We start from the raw sequence: 26,360 nt of genomic DNA, 5'->3' as shown, positions 1-26,360 counted from the left end.
CAAGATAAACTTTTACCTGAGAGTGTGAAAAATCCAGAACGTTCGTCGCGAAAGTTTCTCATGGTTTAATTATTCTCAAACTCAATCTGGAATTTGAATAATTTTTTACAATATCACTTTGATTCACAATTCTTCAGCAATGTTTTGTTGTACACATTTCAGCATTGTTGTTTCATGTCTTTAACGTTTGCAGTGCCAAAACATAGTATCTTATTTTTTTTTCTCGCAAATAATTGTTCCAATATTTTAATCTTTTATTGAAGCTAACTGACAAAAAGTTTTTCTCTTCAGTCGCGTTAAAAAACATGTCAAAACATTACTGTTTTTTTGAACAATAAGAGAGGTACGGCTCTGAAATTCTTAAAAGACGTTTAAACCCTTAAATAAAACGTCCCGCACTGCCCCTCCCCCAAACAGACACAGACACAAAAACTCAAATATGTACATAAGTTGTGAAAACCAGTGGAAAAACCATTACCTGCACATGTCAGAGGATTTTAAAAAACTCATAATATAGATTCAAATTTGAAAATTGGATGCCAAGATCACCAGGTTAATCAGCCAAAAACGTCAGAAGAGCTGAAACTCGAAAGGGTTCTTTGTTTGATTTCACTGTTTTACAATCATCCCAGGTTGAAGTTTCTTTGATTTCATACAAGGATCATATATGATTTCATACTGTCCATACTTGATTTCTTAGTACGAGCCTTGTTTGACACCAAAGAAATCATATATGATCCTTGTATGACCAAGAAATCATATATGATCTTAGTACGAATACCAAGAATTATACATCTATTTTTTGAAAATGTTTTACCATTTTGCTTTTTCTTTTTTATTCGGTAGGGTATCACCTATATGATACCCCGGCCTCACATTGTGATCTGCCAAAAGACCCTAACGTACAATATCATTTGCAAAGTTGGGCACTACATAAACCACAATTACACAATTTATGTACAACCATTCGTTAAAAGAAGTTTAATACATATTAAGAAAGAGTTTCAGTTTAAAAAGAATTATTGAAGAAGAAAGTTCTCGTTAAAACTGAGTTTCTGTTCCTGTTGTATTAAAGACTTCTTCTGCATCCGGCGCACTCAGCCATTTCAAGCACCATGGAGGGCTTCTACTGGCTGAACTTGGCATTTCAAAAAAAATAATGGATCGGATACATGGCTAGCCTCGTAGGAGATGGTGTGATCGGCAATTTTCATTATCACAAGGTAAGTAACAAGTACTGTTGATTAATTAAAAAAAAAATAAATTTTCAGGATATTAAAATTTTGATGACGTTGGTGGGACTCGAGACTCATTGTGTGGATGTCAGAATTTTAATCAATATTAGTGCATTGCACTAAGTCGCATTGCACTAAGCAAAGTTGGGCACTACATAAAAGAGTAAGTCCAAAAAGATAACAAAAATTTTGACATAATCTGAAGCCAGTTTATACTTATATATGCTCAGTTATAAAAAATGATCAAAAACAAATTGCATATAACCTCAAAATCGTTTTCTCAATATTTTTAAACCACAAAGTTACTCTTTTAGCGCACACAAAGAATCAAATCTGGATTGCAAATGCGATATAAAAATTTAATGAGCCCTCTGACTACATTATACGATAATTTGTGGCACCAGTCTATGTATTATGTGTCATATATGACCTTGTGTGATTTCCACGAAATTTTTTCAACTTCATTAGAAAACCAAAATTATACATTTTTTAGTCTTAGGATTTTTTTTGTATGATCCCTGTATGAGTACTAGGAAATCATATATGATCCTTGTAGGATTTCCAAGAAATTTTTTTAACTTCATTAGAAAATCAGAATTATACGATTTTTAGTCTTAGAAATTTTTTGTATGACCCCTGTATGATTACTAGGAAATCATATATGATCCTTGTATGACTTCCAAGAATTCATACAAATCATATATGACATAGTATGATTAATAAGAATCATATATGACCTAGTACGAAATCAAAGAAAGTTGTATGATCGTTGACCCCGGATGTTGCAACATTTTTTAAATGAAAATTGAAACTTGTTTGTGAGCTAGTCTTTTTCCAAATATGCGCAAGCATACACATCAAATAAATAACAAACACTGAACTGAATGGTTTTCAGAATAATCATTTTTTTGGAATGGCATTTTGTAAGGCCCACCAAGACGAAATTAAAATGGGCTGTTGTAACAAGAAGCAAATCGGAGCATTACGGTAAAGATCGTAGCCACGAGAAGAGGAAAACTTAATGGCATCATTGTGGAACAAACACAATTTTTCCGTTGAAACATTTTTTTGTTGTAAGCATTCTCTAAACAACTACAAGTAATTGTTGCTGATGCTCTCAGACGTCAGTTTGGTCAACCTGATCTCTTTCGCTCTAATCTGATGACATTTTAATCAACTTGATCTAATGCATTATGCGTTTGCGACATCAGCTCGTTTAATTCAAATTTGATCACAAAATCTGTTATTGATTGGGCCAAATAAACTTGGACGGGATCTCTGTACGCATCATTTCGTCATTGTGGCGTGAAATGACGAAATAAAATCAAAAAAGTGAATAATAAAAGAAAGGCTAAGATGTTGATCAGTTTTTTTCTTTTTTTAAGAAAAGTTTTTTCAATTCTTTCAAATGATATTTTTGATTTTGCACAAATGTTATCAGCGTTGCACAAAATCAGCTATAGTAATTGTCCCCGTATTTCCAAAAAATTACAAAACTTTTTACCTAAAATGTTTTTTGTGAAGCCAAGTTGACAACACATGCTTTTTCAGACAATAAAAGAAAAACCATATAAAACAACTAAAAGGCAGATTTGTAGGCCGAAACAAATATTTACAAAATGTAATGTTCAGGACCCTTGTTAAAAGTAAAAGAAACAACACCATAGACACAAGCACACTCACGCATGTATACCTGCGGACAAATACACAGAAGCATGCACGCTTATGCAAGTAGGAAAACATACCCTATTGAAAAAAACGCAATTACCAATTCGTTATCCACTCAAAGGATTAAAAAAATACTATTATATTCAAAATTAATTGAAATGAAAAAGGTCTACATGTTAGAAAAACCAGTTGGAGCGATACGAGCAACTTTTGCTGATGATATCTTGAAGCCCCCACTGTAAGACATGCTTCAAGACAGTGAAAATAATTACAAAACAGCATTTTGTGTCAAACAGTTCTTTAAAAATTATATTTCTCAAATGCAGACAGTTTCTGAAAAAGTTGCTCCGCTTTTCTGAAGAGACTTAATTTTTCGTACCCCACGTCACTCATATTCACAATTTCTCTAAGACACTGGCAAAACTGCAAACTCCGTTTTCCGAAAAGGAATTTGTAATACTTGCTTCAATTGTCTGTAATTTTTGTTATTGTTAATTGCTGATGCTTAGCAACTGATCAAAATTTTCAAAGCAAACACAAATTTTCTGAAAAAAGAAACTGCAGATAAATGCAGAACTTTTTCGTCGAGTTTGTTGACAACATTATGTTGAGCGGATTATACAATTTTTCAATTTCTCATCTCTCCGTTGTTAACTTACCGTAGTTCAAGGTTTTTGTTCCTTAAAGAAAAACTGAACCAGCTAAAAACGTTCCATTTTTTCTTTCTTGCAGGATACAATAACTCAATTGTGCAGTTATTGTTTTTAATACAGCAATTATGACTTACAGAAATAAACGTTCTTTAACACGTTTTGCAGAAAAATCTTCCAATGATATGTTAAGTTCAATTTTTTTTAACAAACTCATAATTGAATTTCAGAAATGTAATCTACTCTATGCTTAGTTCAATAATGAGCAAACTGCTTTGGCAAAATTTTCAGCTAAGTTTCTGAAAGATCAGCATTTTTTCCAATCCATAAAAAGTGGCATCAGTTATGCCTATCTGGCCACCTTTGTTTAATTTGACTGGTGGTGAAGACATAAAAACTCAAATTCTGCAAAGGTGTAATTTTTGAGTTAAATTTATGGTTTTTTGGTTTTTATGGCTACGACAAATTGTTTTCGAAAAACTTTAATGAAATCCTGCAATTTTCCAGATTTTGATGTTCTGATTGTAGTCTTGAGTCTGAGCTTAATTAAATTAATGTACATTTTGGTATCTATAGAAATAATAAAATACTATAAAGTGCTTTTAGTTGATAAATAGTTCGTTTTTTTGTTAATATATAACTCGATAAGTATCCAAAGTTCACCATTTATTTCTGATATAAAGACCTTTTGGTGAAATTTGCTATTTCGGTAACAATTGATATATATCCGTATTAATGGTGAAGCAGCAAGGGAAAGACCAGTTTTGTTCTAGTTTTGGATCTTTTTATTTCGAAAATTACTCAGATTTTAATGGAATGCGATATATATATATATATATATATATATATATATATGTATACACACACACACACACACACACACACACACACACACACATATATATATATATATATATATATATATATCTAATGAAACACTTGCATTTTTTCATGTCAGTTTTATATCAAAAGGATTTCAAATAAAACCTCGATTATTGACAATTAAAATATGGCAGCTATTACAGTCCAAAAAAATTACACGAAGATTATAGCAAAAATCATACATTTTGGCTCCAACACCTTTTGCATAAAGTTGTTTGTAAAATATGCAATTCTGATTTCTTTCAGATTTTTTAATGTTCGATTACTTATCTTCGTGCAGGCTACAATCATTCAATTTTGCAGTTATTGTTTTGATTACAAAAATTATGTCTTTCGCTAAAATGAACCGACTTTCATGAAAACATAGTTTATTTTTAATACATTAAAATTTTGGATTGCGGAAAAAACTATTCAGCAATAAGTCAGAGCAATGGCGTTTTTAGACACCCAGAGAGCAATAGCACGGCAGATTTTGGTCTCCTCGTTGAGATTTGTATTGCAAAAGGGGTCCGTTTATATTTGATGTCCAAATTTTTGAAGGTAGTTTTGTATTTTTTTCATCTCAACTAGAAGAAAAATGTTTTTCATTCAAAAGTTCAGCAAATAAGAATAGGCATTGTTAAAAAACGCTGTATTTTTTGAGTAAATCTCATGGTTTTTATGGCTACGACAAATTGTTTTTTAAAAACTTTTAATGAGTTTTTGAGATCTTTCAGATTTTGATCTTTTGTTTGTAGTCTTAAGAGATAGCCTAATTAATATAATGAATAATTCGGCTTTCATAGAATTAATAAGGAACTATAAAATAAATAGTTTAAAGAAAATTTTTTTTCAGTATATAACTCGATAATATCCAAAATTCACTATTTCTTTTTTGATATACAGACTTTTTGGTCAAATTAGCTATTTTGGTAACAATTGATGCTTTTCTGTATCAATTGTGAAGCAGCACGCGAAAGACCAGTTTTGGTCTAGTTGTGGTCTCTTTAGTTCAAAAATTAATCAGATTTTAATGGAACTTGGTATATATTTTTAAGAAAGATTTTTGCATTTCTTTCCAGAAAATTTTCAAATCAAACCTCAAGTAAAGACAAGCAAAATTGACCAGCTGAGGTAATTCAAAAAACACACATAACAATTACAGCAAAAAACATAATTTTTGGCTCCAACACTGCTTGCATGAAGTTATTCGGGAAATTTGGATTTCTGTCTTCATTCAGGTTTATTGTGAATTCTTATGGCTTAGTCTCAGTGATGGCTGTTACAATTGGGTGCCTAGCCAATTACTGTTTAACCTGTTTACCAGTTTTTGAGTCGCAAATTGACTGTTGTATGGTCTTACGGTTCAAAAAAAATGTTTTCAAATCAATATAAATGTTTTGAGATTTGCCACTTTCCAACTTATTCTATCAATTACTGTAGTCTCAAAAAAGAGAGAGATTTCAATTGAAAATAAAAGTAATCTGAATTGCTGTTTTATTTTCGGCTTGATAGTTTGTGATGATTTTTTGGCGTTGATACGACGAGTTTTTATAACTTTGTTTTTCATGGTTTGACACTTTCAAAGTTTTGATGTTCTCTTTGTTGTCTTGTCCGATCATCAAACCGTTATAAAACAGTAATGGTAGGTCACATGTCACATCAATGGTGTTAAAATAAGGCACTGCTGTCTTTATTCAATATGGTTAGATTTTGATCTCATAGGCTTTGATACAGTTTCATTGCAAAATCGAAATCATTTTTGCCTGTATTTTTTTCTTTTTCTAATCGTATGAGATTCTGGATAACGACAGGTCCCAATAGTTTTGTTTGAAGTTATAAATGAAGCTATTGAATAATTTCAGTTGATCGATAATTTTTTGGCTTTGATTTTCTGGCTTTGAAATTATTTGTTTTTAAAAAGTGTAAACGAATTTTCTAAGATTGCGAATTTCGTTTTCTGTCTACTTGTTAATTATTCTCAATAAAGACAGGTCCTATATCTTTTCTTATGATATTCAAGTGATTTGGTTTAGTTTATTTCTTATTTGATGCTATTTTGAATTATTATTAAATTTTTAAAAAGCAGAGACAATGCGTTTTGTTGGTAAGTAATGCGTGTTTTTATTTCATTTTGAAGTCTGTCTTTACTTTTACTGTCCTTAATAGCAGTTTGGCAGTTAATATTGGCACTCTCATAACTTATTGTTTCTTTTGTCTAGTGGTTAGAGTCAAAGCGATTTTTTAAATGGATAAACCAATTATTTTCGGATAATAACTGATCAGTCAAAAACGTGGTTGAGCGTGTCCGAACATATGCAAACGCACATTAACGGGCCTGCTTGTTTGTTTATCAATATCTTCAAAAGATCAAATTATGCAATATTATCTAAGAATTTCATGAATATTGCAAAAATTTTGTTACAATGAAACTAATATACTGCTGGTCCGTACATTAGATACTTAAACGACGGGGTTAATCGCGGGACCACATGTATAACTTGAGAGTTCAACCCCTAGTTCTACTCTTGGTATATAGTTAAGTATTAAAGAAAGTTAAATGCAAATATGAATTAATAAGTTATGTTAAACAGCATCAAATATGAACCGAGCACGAAGGGATAGAATAATTAAAGTTATTAAGACTGAGATAGCACTAGATAGTACAGGTTGAATTATTCTAAGTTAACTTGTAACTTAGATAGAGTTTAAGAGATGTTGAATTATAACTTAGAGTAGTTAAGTTTAACTTACCTGATTTCCAATTTTGTGCTAAGTTAATATTTTATGACTTAGAGAGTTCTTAGTTAAGAACAAGTCACAAAATATTCTAAGTTAGAAAAATATCTCAAGTAAGCTGAGATTGAGCAAGGGGGCAATACGGGAGTTTGATTTTAAACCAGAAGTTATCAGGGACCAAAAAGTGCTGGTAGTTGAGCGGGCAAGCTCCTTTTATACTTGCGGACACGTGGTTCTCTAGTATCCTATTGGATAGAGATAACAGTGTCGACAGAGTTACCAAGGTTAACTTGGTGTTATCTGTGTGGCGTGATAATATCACGTCATAGTATTCTCAGTTCTAGTTAGTAATCTTAAAATAGTAGCTTATTCAAAACTACTTAGTAATTTGTTCACACGTTAAAATGGACTTTGTCCAAATCAAGCTGGTGCTTTACGCACTATAACGTAAATTCTCAAAATAGCACTAACATTATCAAATAGTGTTACTGAGTGTAGCACACTTCAGTACATCCCATCCCGGTCCATAGGTATTAAATCAAAACATCTTTTTTTTCAGAATCGAATAAATTATTTAACTTAATTTTATAATAATTAAGCATTTAAAGTTTGTGAGGTAGATTACTTGGTTAAGTTCTAAAGTTCATCGTAGCTTCTTGTTTCTGAGTTCTCTCTTGAAGAAGGGTTGACGATGTCCTAAGATACAAGGCTGTACAAAATAATAGATCCAATTTTTTTGGGTGGCCGTTATAATAGACCTTTTGAAGTTTTTTCCATAAAATTGTGCTGTCAATACATCTGACGTTGAATAATAACATAATATAAGTTGAAGAATATACTGGTTAAGTTAATGGTCTATAATGACAAGCGAGGTAAATGAATAGGGAGATTAAAATGACTGCGCACAACACCATAAGGGCTAGTGCTGTTGAAATAACTCCCCAAATAAAGAATTCCGTTTCGTAATTCATCTTTATTTGAGTATTGTTGAAGAATAAATCAATTGAAGTAAGCTTTGTAGCTATAGTTTAAGGAATTAATATTTAGACTTGGTTGATCATTATGAATTAGCTTCATGAAATAATTATTCTTGCTTTTCGTCATTGATTCAAAGTAAATAACAATTTCTTTTTGTTCAAAGCCTTCAAGGAATAAAATAACTTCGCATTGAAATTCAGAATAATATAATTCGGAGATTCTGAAAACTTTATCGTTAAAAGTAATCTGTTTAGAAAAGTTAACCCATGCGGATTCAACATGATCAGAGAGTTGACAATAATCTTTAAACCATTCGATATCAACACCTCCTTCAAAATATGTGTTCATAATGTAGTGGTTTAATTTTGGTGTCAATGGGGAGAATGGAAGACCATTTAATCTTTGAAAGGAATTGACAGGAAGATCCAAATAGTACTTAAACTATAAATGGCGGATGGCGATGAATGCATACCTGTTAACGAAAGGTTGTAACATTTCTATATCCGTGATCACCAAAGTATTGAAGATTAACATATTAATTGAAATAAGTGAGAGGTCGAAAGTTTAGATTATTGATGTTAAGAATTTCTTCTGTATGAATAAGTTTTAGAATTTCAAATAAATCGTACTCAGGAATTTGATGAAAATAAACTACAATTTCATTGGAATTGTTATCTTGCAAGAAAAAGATAATCTTCTGTAACTCAAATGTCCAATGAACTGACAATGGTGTATAGAATTTATTTCCAACTAAGAATGTTTCCAAAGTTTTAATAACTTGCGATTGAATAAATTCAGCAAGATCACAATATGTTTTGAAATATTTAACGTCTACTGAAAGGTTGTAAGACATTAAATAGATTATGGAATTTGATGCAACAATCGAATGATGTTATAAGCAAGATAAGTCGGTAAAGATGAAGAATAGATTTTATTCAGAGAAGCGAGAACAAATCAAATTTGCAATCTAAAGATAAGAATGGACTCATTTTTCACCATAAATTGCGCTAAGTGTAATCATTGAAGATAGTTTCAATGAAGATAGAAGAAATGCGGATTACTTTACTTGATGTAAATAATGGAATCAAAGAGAGTAAGGTAATCAAAATGGCTAATAATTAGGCGTTCGTTTAAACTAACGAATAATTTTCCTCACCGCGGGAGAAAGAAGAAGAAGTATTGAAGGAAGTACTGAACATCAACAACCACAAATTTATCTATTCCATTCCGTGAGTGCTCAACGTGATGAGCGGAGGATGTGGAGTTGATGCTTCAGATTTGCTATCTCCAGTTGGAGCTCAGTAATCCGTTGTTCGAGCTGTTGAGAGCGTTGTCTTTCTGTCAGAAAGTTTTGCTGTACCTGATAAGTGAAGGTATCCAGCTGAGGATTGAGGTTTGCTGTAATATTATCAAACGGGACTTGTATTGTTTGTCCTTGAAGGTTGTGATTAGTTAGTAGATAAGAATTTTTGTTCGACAAATAACCAATGAGATTGAATCTATTGATGTTGGGTTGCAACTGGTAGATTAAATTTATATCGTAGTTCGGGTGTCCACTAAAACCGGGGGTTTTTGCTTGTATCTCAGCTTGATGTTTTTTTTGTAGGCGGTCTTGCAGGGGGGTAGTTGTGTAATGATGAAGATTAAGAAAGTTTGGTCGTGATGATTGGGTAGTTGTAGTGTTTGCTAAGACCTTGGTACCGTACTGTTTGTCTTGGGTATATTTACTTCTAGCGGTGTCGCTGGGTTGAATGTCTCTCTAATGAATTGTTTACGTTGTTGTTTCTTTGCAATTGTATCTGAAGTTTTAGTTCTCTTTTTGGAGGATGTAACTGTTGTTGATGAATTTGAACTAGTTGCTTGAGTTTGTATTGCTGAAATCTTGATAGCTGAGAGAAAAGTTGTAGATGGGGTAACATGAGTTGAGGGTTGTACTAGTCTGTCAAGTTGTTTAACACCAGATTGAGGTTTAGAAGTTGATTGTGTATTGTATTCGGGCCAACCACTTGAAGGTTCCTTCTGAAAGACTGGTATCAGTTCGTTAGGGATTGAAGAAAGTTCCTGAAATATCAAGTATTCTCTACTCTTATTCTATTCTAAGAGTATAATTTTGAAGTTATTTTGCAAGTAATCTCTTTTTCTTATTTTTTTGTATTCTCTTTTAAAGTAAATCAGTAGTGAATATGAAGTCAGTCTGTATTATATTATCATCATATAGTTTGATGATATCAAGGTAATAGAGGAATTAATCCTATACAGGAGACGTAGGAACGTTGTGATCGTTTCTATTTTCGTCTTTATTATTCTCATCATGTAGGTTTGGATAACCACTTTTATTCTCATGTCTTATAGCTTGTAAGCCTGTATTCTCTGTATAAGGTGGAGTTTGAATAACTCTGGTTGTATCTTCAGATTTTGGAACACGCGTCGTCCTTTCTCTATTTTTATCAGTATTATCATTCTCTGAGTTAGTTGCTAGATAGATAGAAGTCAGAATTGGAGCTGACATTAAATCAAATGTGGCAGCAAAGAGTGCCTTACCAAAATGAATAGATGCATTTGTAATTTTGTTAATTTGCATTGCTCGAATTAAGCATAAGACTATGTCGATGAGTAGCTTAATGAATAAGAAAGCGGCAAAGAATATTCCCCATCGCTCAATTATATATTGTATATTACCAAAGGTTTCAACAAATTGATTATTAAGGAAGTCCGGTGAAATGAATGAATCTCGATAAATAGTTCTAGAGTTATAATAATTCGTGCCTGAAATATTTGAAAATGATTCTCTGCTATCTATTAATGACTTAGTAAAGTGTTTAAGAACTTTTTTCATATTGGAGTTGAAAGTTATTGAATTCCAGAATGACATCATTTCTTTATATGTGTAGATAGAAGCATAAATACTTGCAGTAATAACATTCGCAATTTGTTGATTAACTATGTGTGGTTTGAAGAGTGCAGGTCCTCTTACTTTTGTGATTTGTGGGGTTAGTTCAACCCATGAATTGTCATCGTCAACATCTAGTTGAAATAAGTTTGAGTGTTTATCAGAGCACAATTGTTCTTCGGCTTCAGTGAAAGTTTGTCTAGAAATCGGATCAACGAAATGAATTTCATCTTCATAAAGAATTGGTATTCGATTATAGCACTTATTAAGAATCTGTAAGGGTGAATGAAATTCAGGACAATTATATAGCCAGGCAACATTGCCATTTGTTTTGAGAAACATAGATCTGTTTCTTGTTAAGGTATATCCAGCTAAACGTGGATTTTCATGAGAAATCATTAAAGTGTTAAGAATAGTTGAGCGCTCTAATTCACAGTCATTTCTTAATAGCTCTAGAGTAGAGGTTTGAAGTTGCCGAAGATTATTAAAGTGCAAATAGTCAATTTTTGTTCCAAGATGTGCTTCGAAATCAATATTCTCATAAACTTGAGAATATGTTGTATCAACTGTTTTGTTGTCACTGGAATAGAATTTGTTTTTTAGAGTTATAGCACCAGTATCGGGTTTAAATTTGTGAATGGGTTCTCCAGTGTTCATATCAAATCCGTCACGAAGACTAATGTATAGAGAATCATATGGCGTAGGATATACTATTCGTGGATGACTACATAAAGACTGTGGTTTATTATAAACTTGGAACATAAAGCTTTGTAAGTCGAAATCTGACTGAGCTGAAGTAAATTTAGGATCCTTTACTATGTAGTATTTGTCATTAGCTTTAATCATTTGAGCGTCAAAAGTGCGAATTATAGTGAAAAGTTAATTATTGGGTTCATCCCAAGTGTATGCAAATGGATCAGTAGATGTAGAATCGCAGCCTCCTGCTGATAAAGGACAAGGTAGAGGTATATTTTGCCAGTTATTAACTGTGCCATCTCTAAGGTTTACATTCAGGCTAACATTTTGCATATATGTTTCATAAGTGTAGTGTGTAATCCAACCTCGGGAGTTACATTCATTGTTTCCAGTTCCAACATCGCCTGAGTTAAAGTTTGAGAATAAAGATTTGTCAAAATCGAATTCTACTGATTTAGAAGAAGAGGAAAGTTTTATCTTTTTTCTTTCCTTTGCAAGTTTGCATTTCTGAGCATCAAGCTTAACTGAAGTAGTAATAGTATTATGTCTGGCATCTTTGCCGCTAGAGTCAAAAGAATCGCAAAACCAACGTAATTGCTGTTGGGTTGCTTTACACATAGTTGCTTCTAGTTTAACTTTATAATTTCTTTGTTAGAGAGTGACTCGTGCTTGATTAGTGCTAATTTTATCAGGACGAATCTCGCAGGGTGCTACTTTGTTGAGAGAATACATCTGGTTTGAAATCATTTTTGAGCAATCAAAGTGGTTAACATGAAGGTTAGGAGCTGTGTTATTCTACTTTTGAGAGAAGCGCTTTCTTATCAACAAGATTTTCTTTAAAGAACTGGTCTTTATTCAGTGATAGTGGCAATTGGACGTTGCGCTTTAACCAACCTAATAGCTTTTCAGGAGGATCTAGTAATTTAAGGTACGGAATTTCTTCAGGTAGACAATTATCTCTACTTACGACACATTCTATGAAGTGTGGGTGAGAATCGTTATATTCAACTAGGAGTTTTAATTCTGCAATATGCTGAGCAATTTCAGATTCAATATCAGTTGTTACAGGTAGGAACAGAGTTAAGCAAAGTAATATAAAAATAAGCATTTTGTAACTTACGTTTATTACTTCGTCTATTGCTGGTGATTTCTTGATTTCGCCGTCTTCCATTTAATAAACGAAGACAGTATAAGGTGAGTCTAACAAATTCAAGTTAATATTATCCGTGAAAGTAATCTGATATTTTAGCTCGTGAACGTGAGCGGGATTATAGGGTACCCAAATTATGACAAATTTTGCGTTATTTTCTGATGTTACGAAGAATGCAACTGTTCTCTGTTGATTAGAAACAAAACACTTGTCAAGTGTTACAGTTTTATTTCCGAATTTCAATATTTTCTGTAGGAGGAATATTCTAATATACGATAGCGGGTCGAATGCAAGGGCAGCAAGAACTTGTGTTTCAAGGGAAGGTGGTAACATAGATTAAGGGTCTACAGTAAAGGGAGCTTCGATGATATCAAGGTCTATTTCGTCTCTGTTGTTCAATTGGAAATGAAAGCGTTCAATATGTTCTGGTTTGTTAGGGGTCCAACAAACAATTATTTCTAAGTTTACAAACTGGTCTTTAGCGAAGAAAATAACAATATTTTCTTTATATGAAATATACGATCGATCAATTTTTACTGACTTGTTATTATATTTCAGAATTTTATGTGGGATGTTATAAGGACTGCAAGAAGTTGAGAAAGTTGTTCTTGAAGCTATAACCCAATAATCGTTTAGCGGAATATTCATTGGTCAGTTGGTGGTTCTAAAACCAAACAAGGGACATTTAAAATGTCTAGGTCAACTAGGCTTGAAGAATGAATTTGAAGTAATAGACTGTTAAGTTGTTGAGGATTGTATTTTCCCCAGAAGACAGCAATAGGGTCTCCGTTAGGGTTAGTAGCAAAGAATACTACAGTTCTTACTTCGTTAGAAATTTGACAACTGGTTAAGGTGTTAAACTCACTACTAAATTTCAGCTTTTGATTTGCCTTAATGGAAACTTTCACAAGTGTATCAGGGTTGATAGAAAGAAAAATAAAAAAACCGTTTTGGTCGAATGAGACTTCGGTCATATATTTAGGATTGATTGTTTTTACGGTGTTGGTGTATTGTGGTGTGTTTTAACTGGTGATGAAAGTGTTTAGTGTAGGTAGTGTTTGTCGGGATTTAGAAACTTTCTGAATTGTCAGTCTCTAAAGAGTTATGAACTCCTGCTAAAGTTAGCGACTGAGAATTGAATTGAGAATCAATATTGAACTGAGATACCTGGTATATGTGTTGTGGAGATGTGTTGTGACAAATATTTGGTATTCACAAATTGAAATGGTTGAAAACTTTTCTAAGTTATTATTTGAAAGGGGCAAAAATGTGAAGATAGAAATTGGGACAGAGTGAGAAAGCGAGAGAGAGAGAGAGAGAGAGAGAGAGAGAGAGAGAGAGAGATTGTTAAGTTAGAGCTGAGCTTGAGGGAGAAAGAAGTAATTGATTTCAGAAGGTAACTGAGAGAAATGATTTTGAATTTGGGTAAGGCTCTTAAATAGTGGTTCTCAGGGTTAAGTTACCTTAATTTGTGTGCTCAAACCTGATTGGCCAATGGCTAGCCTTAACTAGTGGCATGTAGCAACGTGATAAACTGGTCAAACGATAAGCACATTACGATAACTTCGTAAGAATGAATGCTCAGGATTTGCTGTTTTTATTTGTTCTATACGACCAAATTATATGTCTTAAAAAAATCAACTTTTAAAGCGAATTTGAAAAAATCCCACATGTATAATTACAGTATAGTTGTGTGTGTTTGAGTTAAGCCAAAAAATAACACTTTTGCTTCAGCAAATATTTTCGGAGAGTTTTTAGAACTTGATGCTGAAATTTGCTGTTTAATGTCCTTTGTAAGTGAACATTATATCCAAAAAAATTGCACTTATAAATCGAATTTGAAAAATCCCCTATGTATAAATAAGGTACTAGCTCTTAGGAACAACTGAAGGTATTTTTCAGGGTTCTAGTGTCTTTAAATATTTTTGGAGAGTTTTTTTTTGCGTGAGAATTTGAATTATCAAACTTTAGTGTTGAACATTAACTATTAAGGGCAATATTTTTACTTATAAGCTCAATATAGAAATTTCGCTTGCAACGTTTTGTTTGTTGGGTTTTTGCGCATATATGGACAAATTTTGAGTATCGTATCTGAACGCGTTCATAAACGGGCAGTTTTAGAACTTAAAATTTTTCGTATAATTTCTTTGATTTTGCACATTTCATCAATTCACGTTAGTGTAGGATTGAAATGCATGTTCGAGTGACTGGTGATAGAAGTGGGCTTTAGCCATAATACTAAATCGATTTCTATTCGTTCTAGTAGCGGGTGTTTGTTTGCTCTTAGTTGAATAACTCTTGTGTGTAGAGGTTGCAATTTTGCGGTTAGTTATTTGTTCATAAGTGCTCTAATGTTTATTTTAAACATTCCTTGGGTCCTTGAGCTAGTAAGTTAAACTCTCTTTGTTGACTATGTAAAATGCTTAATTGTGCATTCCTGACTAAATGCGATTTAGTGTGTTTAAAAAGTTTGCAAGGGACAAATTTCTGTACTTAAGGTATTCAACTTAGATAAGGTAATTGCTCATGGGGGAATAATTTGTACTTAGTTTTGTTTTGGGTAACATGTGTTTTCAGCGTTAGTTTGCAATAAGAGGTATGCGTAGATATTGAAAGTATATGAGTATTGAACATGTAAAGAAGTTATGTGTGTGTAACAGCTTGCAATGGTGATTAATTGCGTACTTTATGTAAGATTTGTGTTGAGTGGGCTATTTGCTTTTTGCCTTAAACGTTCATACTATACAGTTGGTCTCTTACTCAAATCTTTAAACTTTCTCTGATTTCTTTATCCTGCTGATTTTTCATATCTAACTTTCTTTCTTTTAATCCTTAAACTTTCATTCTTCCTTTTTCTTAATCTTTGACTTTTATTTTGTTCTTGACCATTAATTTCACTTTTAGTTCTTTTAGCCTTTCCTTAACTTTTATTTTCTTAATCTTAGTTCCTTCTTCAACTTATTTTAACTTTGTATTTTCGGTTCTACATTCCCTTCCAATATGCATATTAACTTCCTTGAGCCTGATCAGGATTTACAAGATCAGTTAGATTACGCTGAGGTGAAGCTTAATCGAAAAGGTATTGAGTTAGTTCCCGTTTCGGGTTTCAAAAAGAGGGCGCGGGAATTTTATTATAAGAGGTATATCAGTCAGGAAATTTCGGGACTTGGAGCTGATGATTATATCTTCTTTATGTCAGAGGCATATCAGCATCTCCAAATTGTCTTGGGAGATGAGGAAGTATGGGCACTTGATCGTGTCAGTGTAATGAGCAAACCGTGGAGGCGACGGGAGCTGAATTGTGTGTCCGTAGAGACTCTGGAGATGATTGACTTTTTCTAGGGGCTCGATGTGAGTATTTGCTAATTTATAACTCAGAATAACTGTTTGTTGTGATGAGGGCTTTAGGGGCACTCGAAGGAAGAAAAAAATGAAGGGTTTTAAGGGAATCAAGAAAAGAAGGGGGATGTTTATGAGCCAGAGATAAAAAAAATATATTTTTGATTTTAGTTCTTCCAAAAATTCTTTGTGGGGGACAAAGTGGAATGGGTGTGGGAAGAGCAAGAGGCCTTAGCGAAGCAACTCTGGGCTCTTCACTATGCATGGTGGGATCCGGAAGTTGGTCCCGTGCTTCAAGGAGCATATAAGATGCTGAGGGAGCTGAAACTTCCGGAGTGTGCCATCTTCAAGTGTGACACGCTCAGGAGCGCTGTGCTTAAGAACCTGCTAAAAGACTTTGCGGGTATGATTTTAATTTGTGGAGATTTGCGCTTATATGGGGTTTGTGCGCGTGATATTTTAACTATGTAAATATATTTTTATTTTATTTTTGGTGCGTGGTTACGCTTTTTAATATAAAAGTTATTATTTGAAAAGAGATTTTGTGTCTCTATTTCTTTTTGAGTTTTTGTAGCAAGTCAGAAGGACTAGGTTCACCAAAGAATGTAGGTGCTTTTCTATTACGTTGAGGTCTGCTTAATACTTCATTTGCGTCAGGTAAATTAGATATATTAGGTGATGCTGTAGGTGTAGGATTATAAGGTGATGATGTGGGGCTATTATGCGTTGCTTGGGGGAATAATTTGCGTGTAGCTTTAAATTTACTAGTATTATCAGGTGGTGTAGAAAAATTTTCTTGCTCTGGGCTATTAGGTGAATACATATTTTGCATAGGGTAGGGGGTTGAAATGCGTGGGGGTAGAAAATTAGAAGAGCTTGTGCCTTGAATGTGTGTAGTGTTATCTACTCGTGTTTGTAGCGATTCTAAGCCTGAGTCCTTTGTTGGGGCAGCCTCAATATTAGAAGGTGGCTGTAGTGTAGTATTAGGATTTATAGTAGGTTGTGTTTCTACTAAGGGCCACTGCGAAATAGCAATATGTTGTGCGCCTCTATAAGCATTAGATTTGGATATATTATGCTTATTATATTGAGTATACTAATCATCCGTATCGTCTGGGACTACATAGTTCTCAACTAACTCTTGTATTTTTTCTTCTTTCGGGTAATAAGGTACTATATGATTTCTATGCACGGTTTTCTTCTCATTTGTTTTATCATGTTGTATCTCATATGTAGTATTAGTTAGCATTCGTTGCAAAGTGTAAGGGCCTGAGCGTAGCTCTTGTAGCTTTTTAGACTTTAGTAGTCCTTTAGAGTAATTTTCTAGTAGTACTTTTCTACCTTCAGGTATAGGCTTTCCGAGTTTAAATCTATTTCTATACTTGTGCGTTTTATTCGTAGTTTGTCTACATTTAGTGTAGGTATTCGAGTATATAGTTTTAAATGTATTCTCTCGTTTTAACATTTCGTTAGATAATCTGTTTTGTAACAATTTCTCTATCTTTTTGTTATTACAAGTTTCTTCACTATGTGAGTGTGGTGGTAGATTATTACAATACTCTGATGTGCATTTCTTTTTTTTATCTCGTAGTAGTCCTAACTTTAGTGATAAGGGTATTTGCGGTTTCGTTCCGAATAGTATTTCATAAGGGGTATATCCCGTACTGTAGTTTACTGCAGTATTGTGTGAAAATGCAAATTTACTAGTGTACTCGGACCAATTAGATCCACTTTTACTAATAAAATGTCTTAGGTAATTAGTCAAATGTTTATTTTGTACTTCTACTTTGCCGTTAGTCCACGGTGAATATGCAGTTCGGGGGCATAGTGTAATTCCATTTCGTTTGTGTAGTGAACGAAATCATTACTAATAAAAGCATTGCCGTTATCATGTACTATTTGTTGCGGTATACCAAATGTAGTTATAAATTTCTCTAGTTGATTTACTGTTTCGAGAGCGTCAGCATTCTTGCTAGGGTATACTTGTATAAATCTAGAGAAAGCGTCTACTATTACAAGACAAAATCTATTTCCTTTACTGAGTGGTCGTAGTGGACCTTTATGATCAATATGAAGTGTATGTAGGGGTATAGCTTCTAATTGTCCCCATGGTTCTAAGGGTGCTTCGTTCAAGTCTTTGCGTGCTGACTTATTAGTTTGGCAACTTAAGCAATCTAACATTAACATTTCAATCCATTTAAACATACCGGGCCAATAGAAATATCGCTTAACTCTATTGTAAGTTGTGCTTTCTGCTCTATGACAACTAAGTTCATGCGTATGTGCGACTTCGAATATCTTTATAAATAGCGAAAGTGGTGCACATATCCTAACATCAAAAGAGCCGTCTTCACAAGGTTCGGAATAACAGAGTAAATCATATTGATTCTCTAGAAACAACAAGTTGAAATTATTCCTATAAGTTTGTAGTGCTTTAGATTGTTTAATAATGTAGTCCTTTTCTGGAGCTTTGCCTAATTTTAGCCAATCTCTAACTTTATTTATCACGGAGTCGTTTACTTGTTCTTCAAGAATATTATCGGTGTCAAGATTAGCGTTTTTTGCAAAATCTGTAACTTTAGCTATTAAATCTAATGTATCTGTGTGGACATCTTTTTCTGAGATGTTTTGAAAAGCTTCTGGTTCAATAAGTTTCTTAAATTTTGTCCGTCTGATATAGTCGGCTTTAGCAGATTCTAATTGTTCGATAAGTGAGTTTTCAATATTACCTTCTACTAAGTCTAACCAATCTTGGTCATCATAACCTTCTCGGTCATCACTTATTTCAGCTATTTCTTCTATCTCGGAATAGTAATGATTATCATACTCGTTAGTTAGTTCTGAAGTTAATTTCTTTATTTGATTTATTTGTATGCCGTAGCGAAAACAATCAGAGAAACTGTGTATAGCATTACAGTGTTCATCTATGTAGTCTGGTGCATCATCTACGCTAAAGTCACCTTCATCATTTATATTAATAAGTTTCTTTCTTTCGCCTTTGACTTGAGCAATAATTGGATAACAGTCGTTAGCGGTTGCGTCCTTATCGTCTTGATGCAATACAGAATAGTCAACTTCTTTGCCGTTAATATGAAACTTTATATCTTTAGGTATTACTTTGTGTTCTAGTTGATAAAGTTTAGCATCTGCTAAAGAAACGTTTCGGCTAAGAATGTCAGGGAACGCTAAGTTTTTGCCTTCAGTGTATATAATTTGCAAGTTTTGGAACTTAGTTATTACAACTTGATACTTAAAGAAGCGATGTGACATTTGTCCTCGTCGTGACCAAAGAAATAGAATTGGTCTGTGATCACAATATAGGTAAATTGGAAAAGGGGATCCAATCACATAAAATTCGTATGTTTGTAATGCAGATATTATTCCGGATAGTTCTCTATGTTGAGGGGACATCTTTTGTTCAGCTTTATCAAATACTCTCGAGTTTGCTGAAATCATACGTTTTCTATCAGGAAAATCTTGTATAAGAACACAACCTGTTCCTAAATTAGATGAATCAGCATGTATATGCAAGGGATAGTCATTAGAAGGAAATGCGTTAGAAATATCGTGACAGAATCTTTGTTTAGGGTCTGTGAATACCTTTTCGTGTTCTGGTAGCCACTTGAATAATGTTGTATCTTTAGTTAAGTCATATAGAGGTTTTGCATCTATGTGAAAGTTCAAAATATAGGTATGATAGAAACCCATCATTCCTAAAACTCTTAAAACTTCTGTTTTCGATTCTGGCGTTTTTATGTTTCTAATATCATCTATGCGCGAAGCAATAGGCGATAGTCCGTTCTTAGATATAACATGTCCTAGAAATCTCACTTTTCGTAAGAAAAACATTGTTTTATCGGGGGCTGATTTAAGGTTTGCCTTTCGAAGCAAAGAGTGATACTCTTTTACTATTGTGAACATTTCTTGTTTATCTTTAGCTTGTAGTAAAGTATCGTCTATATATGCTATGGCTTGTTTACGTTTTATAAGGGGTCCAAATGCATAACGCATTAGTTTGCTAAAGAAGCTGGGTAATGGTTTAAGACCATAAAATCCTACTTGATAGGTGTACTGTCTGCCTCCTACAATAAAACTTGTAACCTTCTGTGTATCTTCAGTTAGTGGTACTTGATTATAAGCCGATGATAAATCACTACTTGTAAATATAGTTCCAGTTATTCTTGTCATTAGAACGTTTAGTGGTTCGAGTGGCCAACTAGAATTACTTGTATCAGTTATAGAGTTTAGGTATCTAGCATCAATGACTAGTTTTACATAATCCTTCTTAGGTAATATGATGACAGGATTGACAAACCAACTATTCATATCAACGTTCTCATTGAGCTCTCTGATTATCCCTGCTTGAATTAATTCGTCCATTAGTTTTTCTAATTTATCTCTGAGATGAATGGGTATTTTGCTTGGTCGTTGCTTTTTAAAGGTTGCGTCTTTCTTAAGGGGTAAATGGAACTTATGTTTAGTTCTGCCAATATCATACTTATGATGTGAATAGACATCATTATCCTGAAGTATTATTTCTATCAACTCAAACAATTCATCATCAGTCAAATCACTTTGCGTGAAATCAAAGTTATCTAAGAACCTTTCTAGATACTCTATGTCTTGAAATGTATTTCTATTTTGCTTAATTACAAAATCACTAACTGCCTTATTTATGATTCGGTTGCTTTGTAGTTTATCTCTAAACTTAGGAAACTGTTCGTTGACTTTAGGTCTACATAACTCTTTTGCTTCGGTAGAGAAGTCTGTGGCTAGTTCTCTCTCATCCTCTTTGCATTTTTCTATTAACTCACTCTCAATAATTTCGAGCACCTCTTCCTGTTCTAGTGTATTGGTTTCTACTTTTTGTAGTTTATCAATATCATCTTTGCTTGTATACACATAGATAGTTATTCCTGAATTCTTAAATGTTTGTTCAATTAGAGAAGATATCTCTCTCCAATCCATTCCGTCTAAACCACAAGCTATTTTTGTCATCGCTACACAGCGTAAATTTAGTCCTAGTGCATGATCTCTCATAGCAAGTAGTGTTGTTTTGATTGTATCAATTGTTGGCTTTTCATAATGATTAGCCTTAGTGATGAGATTATATACTAAGTTATTATCTGCTCTGAAAGTTATTATGTCACCTGTATCACAGTTTCTACTTTTACAGTAGTCCTTTAATAAAGGTATTCTTTTGGAGATTGTGTTAGCAAAACCTTTTCTCATTTCTGCATCTGAGGATATCGTGTGCGCTATAGGCATATTAGAGTCAAATAGAGATTGGGTACAAAAATCTATATAACTAATGCAAGAATTAGTTTGGATTTGCTGTCCTTCTTGTAAATTGTTTACTACTGTGTTCAGTATGAAGCAACTGTTATAGTCCTCACTTTCGTTTAGTATTGTACTTTTAAATTCGGCACAGTTTTTGATATTGTATCTTTGAATAGGTTTGTCAGTTATATCACACATAGCATAACCTATTACTCCTCTATTTATCTGTATTGGGCGATTCTTTTGATTCCCCATAAACATGGGTAGAAATTCTTCAGGTTGTGGACAAAGTGTGTTCACAAAGACTAGGTCAGTTTTTGCAACATTAATATGAGGCATGAAATATGTTCCTGGTGGAAATAAGGCTTGACTGGGGTGCTTTTGCTTGTGCAATTGTGTACTTTTCTGTTGTAGAAAGATTGGTTGAGCTATGTTTAAAGCAGTCATTTCAGTTATGTATGGGTAATCTTTCTCATTGTTGAGTGAGCCGTAGAAAATTAGGTTTCTCTCAGTTTTTAATTCTACTGCGGGGATATCGAAGTGAAGTGCTTTTAAAAACAAATGACAAAAATCAATACCTATTATGTTCTGTCTCTGTTCTTTAGTAACGAATACTTTATGGGGGACTGTATATTTACCGTCAGTTTCGAAGCTAGATTGAATAGTTGTGTAGCCAAGCATTCTGATTGATGAACCAGTATATGTTTTTGAATCACAATTTGTATTTTGTAAATGCAAATTTTGTCCAAGGTTTACTAGTGCAAGGTATGTAGGATGATTGATAATAGTGCAGGTTGATCCTGGATCAATCATGAACTCTACTTCTAAACCACTATTATTTTTAATGTCTCCGGTGGCAAAGTGATATAAGTTGAGGTAAATTCTTGACTTAGTACTACTTTCTTTAGTAGCGTTCGGAGACTTCAAAAGTTTAAAGGAAAGAAGTCCGTTATAGCATTTACGTAGTCATCGTCGCCTTCAACGAAACTTATTTGATTTGGTTGTTGCTGAATATTGTTGGGTTTTGGTTGTCTTTGTTGTAGATTGTTATTTCTATTTTGTGTATAGAAGCTAGCACTTTGTTGTGGCTGTTGCTGTTGTTGTGGTGATGGTGATTGTTGTTCAAGATTTGGTTCATTATTTCTATAGGTGTTTTGCTGAGGGAAGGTTTGTTCGTATGGTCGGGTGAATCTATTGCCATAACTGCTGAAAGATGTATTTTGTGGTTGATAGTTAGGCTTGTTGAACCTAGGATTATAGTTTGAGTAGCCACCTCTTGGTTGATAGCCTTGGTTTCTAGGACCATTGAATCTTGTATTGCCTCGGTTATTCTTTCTATAATCATTAGAGAATGTTATATTTGGCCTCCTTGGTTCAACTAGTTCCTTTCTCAATTTGTTAACACTATCATCTATCTGTTTCTTTGTGCATCTAGAGATGGAATGACCATTGCTTCTGCAATAATCACAGAATCTAGTACTGTTAGGTCTGCCTTTTATGTTTGGGTCTCTAGGCCTAGAAGTATCTATAGCATTCACTTCGTTGCTTTTGAAAAGACTGGTTAAATCGTTAATTTTGCTCTCGAGTGTTTTAAAATTATCTATGCCTGTAGCTCCACTAGATTCTGTTGTTACAGAAAATGTTAAGTCTTTTACGACTAAGTGATCGACAAACTGTGTCCAAGTTATTGAAGGATTCTCAATAAGTTTCTCGTGCGCTTTGCGTTTTAAACCTTGTGGTCTTAGTCCTCTTATAGCAAAATCTATGTATTTCTGACTTCGTTGTCTTTGTTGGATTTCTTTCTCTTTCCTTATATTGTCATCTCCTTCAATACTTGTTGGTATCTTTTCTGGCCAACCTTTATCAACTCCACTCTTTATTCTATGTAGATAGTTCTTTATTAATTCTCCTTCTTGCCTAAATGTGTTCTCAACCTCAAGTCTAAATCTAAATTGGTCTCTACCGTCTGTGAATCTTTTTATATATTCATCTTTTAAAGTATTCCAATCCTTAGCATCTGTGACTTCACTTTCAAACCATTCTAATGCTGTATCAGTTAGAAGTGAGCCGAATAAGGATTGTTGCCTTTTATCATAGCTAGTCTGTGCAGCGGGTGCTGTAGGCCTAGTTCCTACTCAAAAGAGTATTTTGTTTTCTACAGAGTTCCAAAAAGAAGTGGCATCCTGATTAGGATCATTGCCTGAAAAAGATACAAGTGAAAGATTTGGATGTGTTATGGGAGTTTCAGATGGGGGAGTAACGGCAGGTGGAGGAGTACTACCACCAGGACTGGCCATTGTTTAAAGGACTGAAGTTATTGTATTAGAATTATTAAGAACAGAGGAATAGTTTAAATCAAAACCAAAAAAGGATTTTAGTGAGAAGCCCTTTGATTAGTTAACTTACACAAGTTAATTTAATGGCTTTTCTACAATAAGTGAACAAGTTAAATTTAGGCAGGCTTCTCTGATAGTTTAAATGAACAAGTTAAATTGAGAATGCCTTTTCTATATTAAATGAACAAGTTAAATTAAGTTGCCTCTCTGGGACCACCATTTATACTGCTGGTCCGTACATTAGATACTTAAACGACGGGGTTAATTGCGGGACCACATGTATAACTTGAGAGTTCAACCCCTAGTTCTACTCTTGGTATATAGTTAAGTATTAAAGAAAGTTAAATGCAAATATGAATTAATAAGTTATGTTAAACAGCATCAAATATGAACCGAGCATGAAGGGATAGAAAAATTAAAGTTTTTAAGACTGAGATAGCACTAGATAGTACAGGTTGAATTATTCTAAGTTAACTTGTAACTTAGATAGAATTTAAGAGATATTGAATTATAACTTAGAGTAGTTAAGTTTAACTTACCTGATTTCCAATTTTGTGCTAAGTTAATATTTTATGACTTAGAGAGTTCTTAGTTAAGAACAAGTCACAAAATATTCTAAGTTAGAAAAATATCTCAAGTAAGCTGAGATTGAGCAAGGGGGCAATACGGGAGTTTGATTTTAAACCAGAAGTTATCAGGGACCAAAAAGTGCTGGTAGTTGAGCGGGCAAGCTCCTTTTATACTTGCGGACACGTGGTTCTCTAGTATCCTATTGGATAGAGATAACAGTGTCGACAGAGTTACCAAGGTTAACTTGGTGTTATCTGTGTGGCGTGATAATATCACGTCATAGTATTCTCAGTTCTAGTTAGTAATCTTAAAATAGTAGCTTATTCAAAACTACTTAGTAATTTGTTCACACGTTAAAATGGACTTTGTCCAAATCAAGTTTGTGCTTCACGCACTATAACGTAAATTCTCAAAATAGCACTAAGATTATCAAATAGTGTTACTGAGTGTAGCACACTTCAGTACACTAATCGAAGAAAATGAATATCGATCATAATTTTCATAAAACTGTGTTTGGATTATTTGATAGCTGCCAGGACTGTCATCTTAGATCTTTTTAATTTAAACAAAGAAACCTACCCCGATTCAAATTTTTGTATCATTTACAAGATTTTGATTTCTAAAATTAACAGAAGACATTTTGTGAGGTTATAAATGGTTAAGAAGTTATAAATAGTTAAGTAGGAAAAAACTGATTTGGAAACAAAAATGAAAATTTTTTTAAGAGAATAGTGTCAGTGTGTAGTAGTAATAAAAGATAACTTTGGAAGTTATTACCATTCATGAAATTATCAAGAATTTCCTGGAATATTGCCCATTTTTGAAAACTTAAACGAAAAATTAGCTTGATTGAACCGTCTATATAATTGTTTCAAATTTGTTCTCCTACTCATTCAACACAAGCGCACTGATGCCGAAGGCGTGTCTCCAACGAATCACTAATAAATATCGCTTTCCTGGCTATATATGAGCAAAAAATCAAGTGCCTCATGTAGCTATTAAACCGGCGCCAAGCAAATAAAAACAATCAGTTTTGATCAAAAATTCCAATAATATAGTTTAATGAAATATGATTTTGATCGACCCGAATATTATTTTTATTGGAATTCGATGTCAACCGGGTTCGGGTAGATTTCTATATGACTATATAATATTTATACAGTTTCATTGAAACCTTTACATATACTGTTTTGATATTTTTTAGCTCTAGAGAATTAGAGCAATAAAGTATTGTTGCACTAGTCTGAAATTCATGAAGTATACAAAAAACACATGGCATGTCTTAAGGGCGTTTCTAGCCTAATTGCACATCAAAACAGTCTCTTTATTGTCCATAATTGGTAAACGTTTGATACCACTAAGGCGGCGACAGTTGAAGTTACTCCATTATTGGTTTTTTATTGAACAGAAAACCACCAAGGAAAAAAACATGCTTTTCAGTTTAATTTTTAGTTGAGTTTTCATGAGTTGTGGATTCACTGCCTCCTGAAAAGCTCTTGAAATGTGTCCGGTATTGTAAATTTATGTTGAGAAAAGGCGAATCTTGAAAATGCCAGGGTCAGAAAAGAACCTTCATTGATATATAGAGAGCTTTGTTCTCGAGATTGCGTGCACATTGTCCGTTTCATGTTAATTTTCCAACCCATCAACAGGTTTGGAAGCTCTGGTTCCACAAAATACAAAAAAAACGGATCAATGGTTTATGCGATATTTTCATTTTTTTAAAACTCTCCAAGGCGAAATTGGGGTACAAAAATAGCTCTTTTGTTAACTTTTAACTTTTCAAATACAATTATGTATAACTTCTACCATATCTAATCACTTCTGATCTTCTATAAAAAGCTGCTTTTTTTCTTATTTAATCGCCTATAAGATCACCAATGGATACAATAAATCAAGTTGAGCAAATAACCCAAGTAAAAAACACATTACGTAGTTATTAGTTGTTAGTACAACCTTCATCTGTAA

This window comes from Convolutriloba macropyga, chromosome 7 (genome assembly GCF_964194025.1).
Source record: "Convolutriloba macropyga chromosome 7, txConMacr16.3, whole genome shotgun sequence".
NCBI lineage: Eukaryota > Metazoa > Xenacoelomorpha > Acoela > Convolutidae > Convolutriloba > Convolutriloba macropyga.
This window is presented reverse-complemented; position numbering follows the sequence as displayed.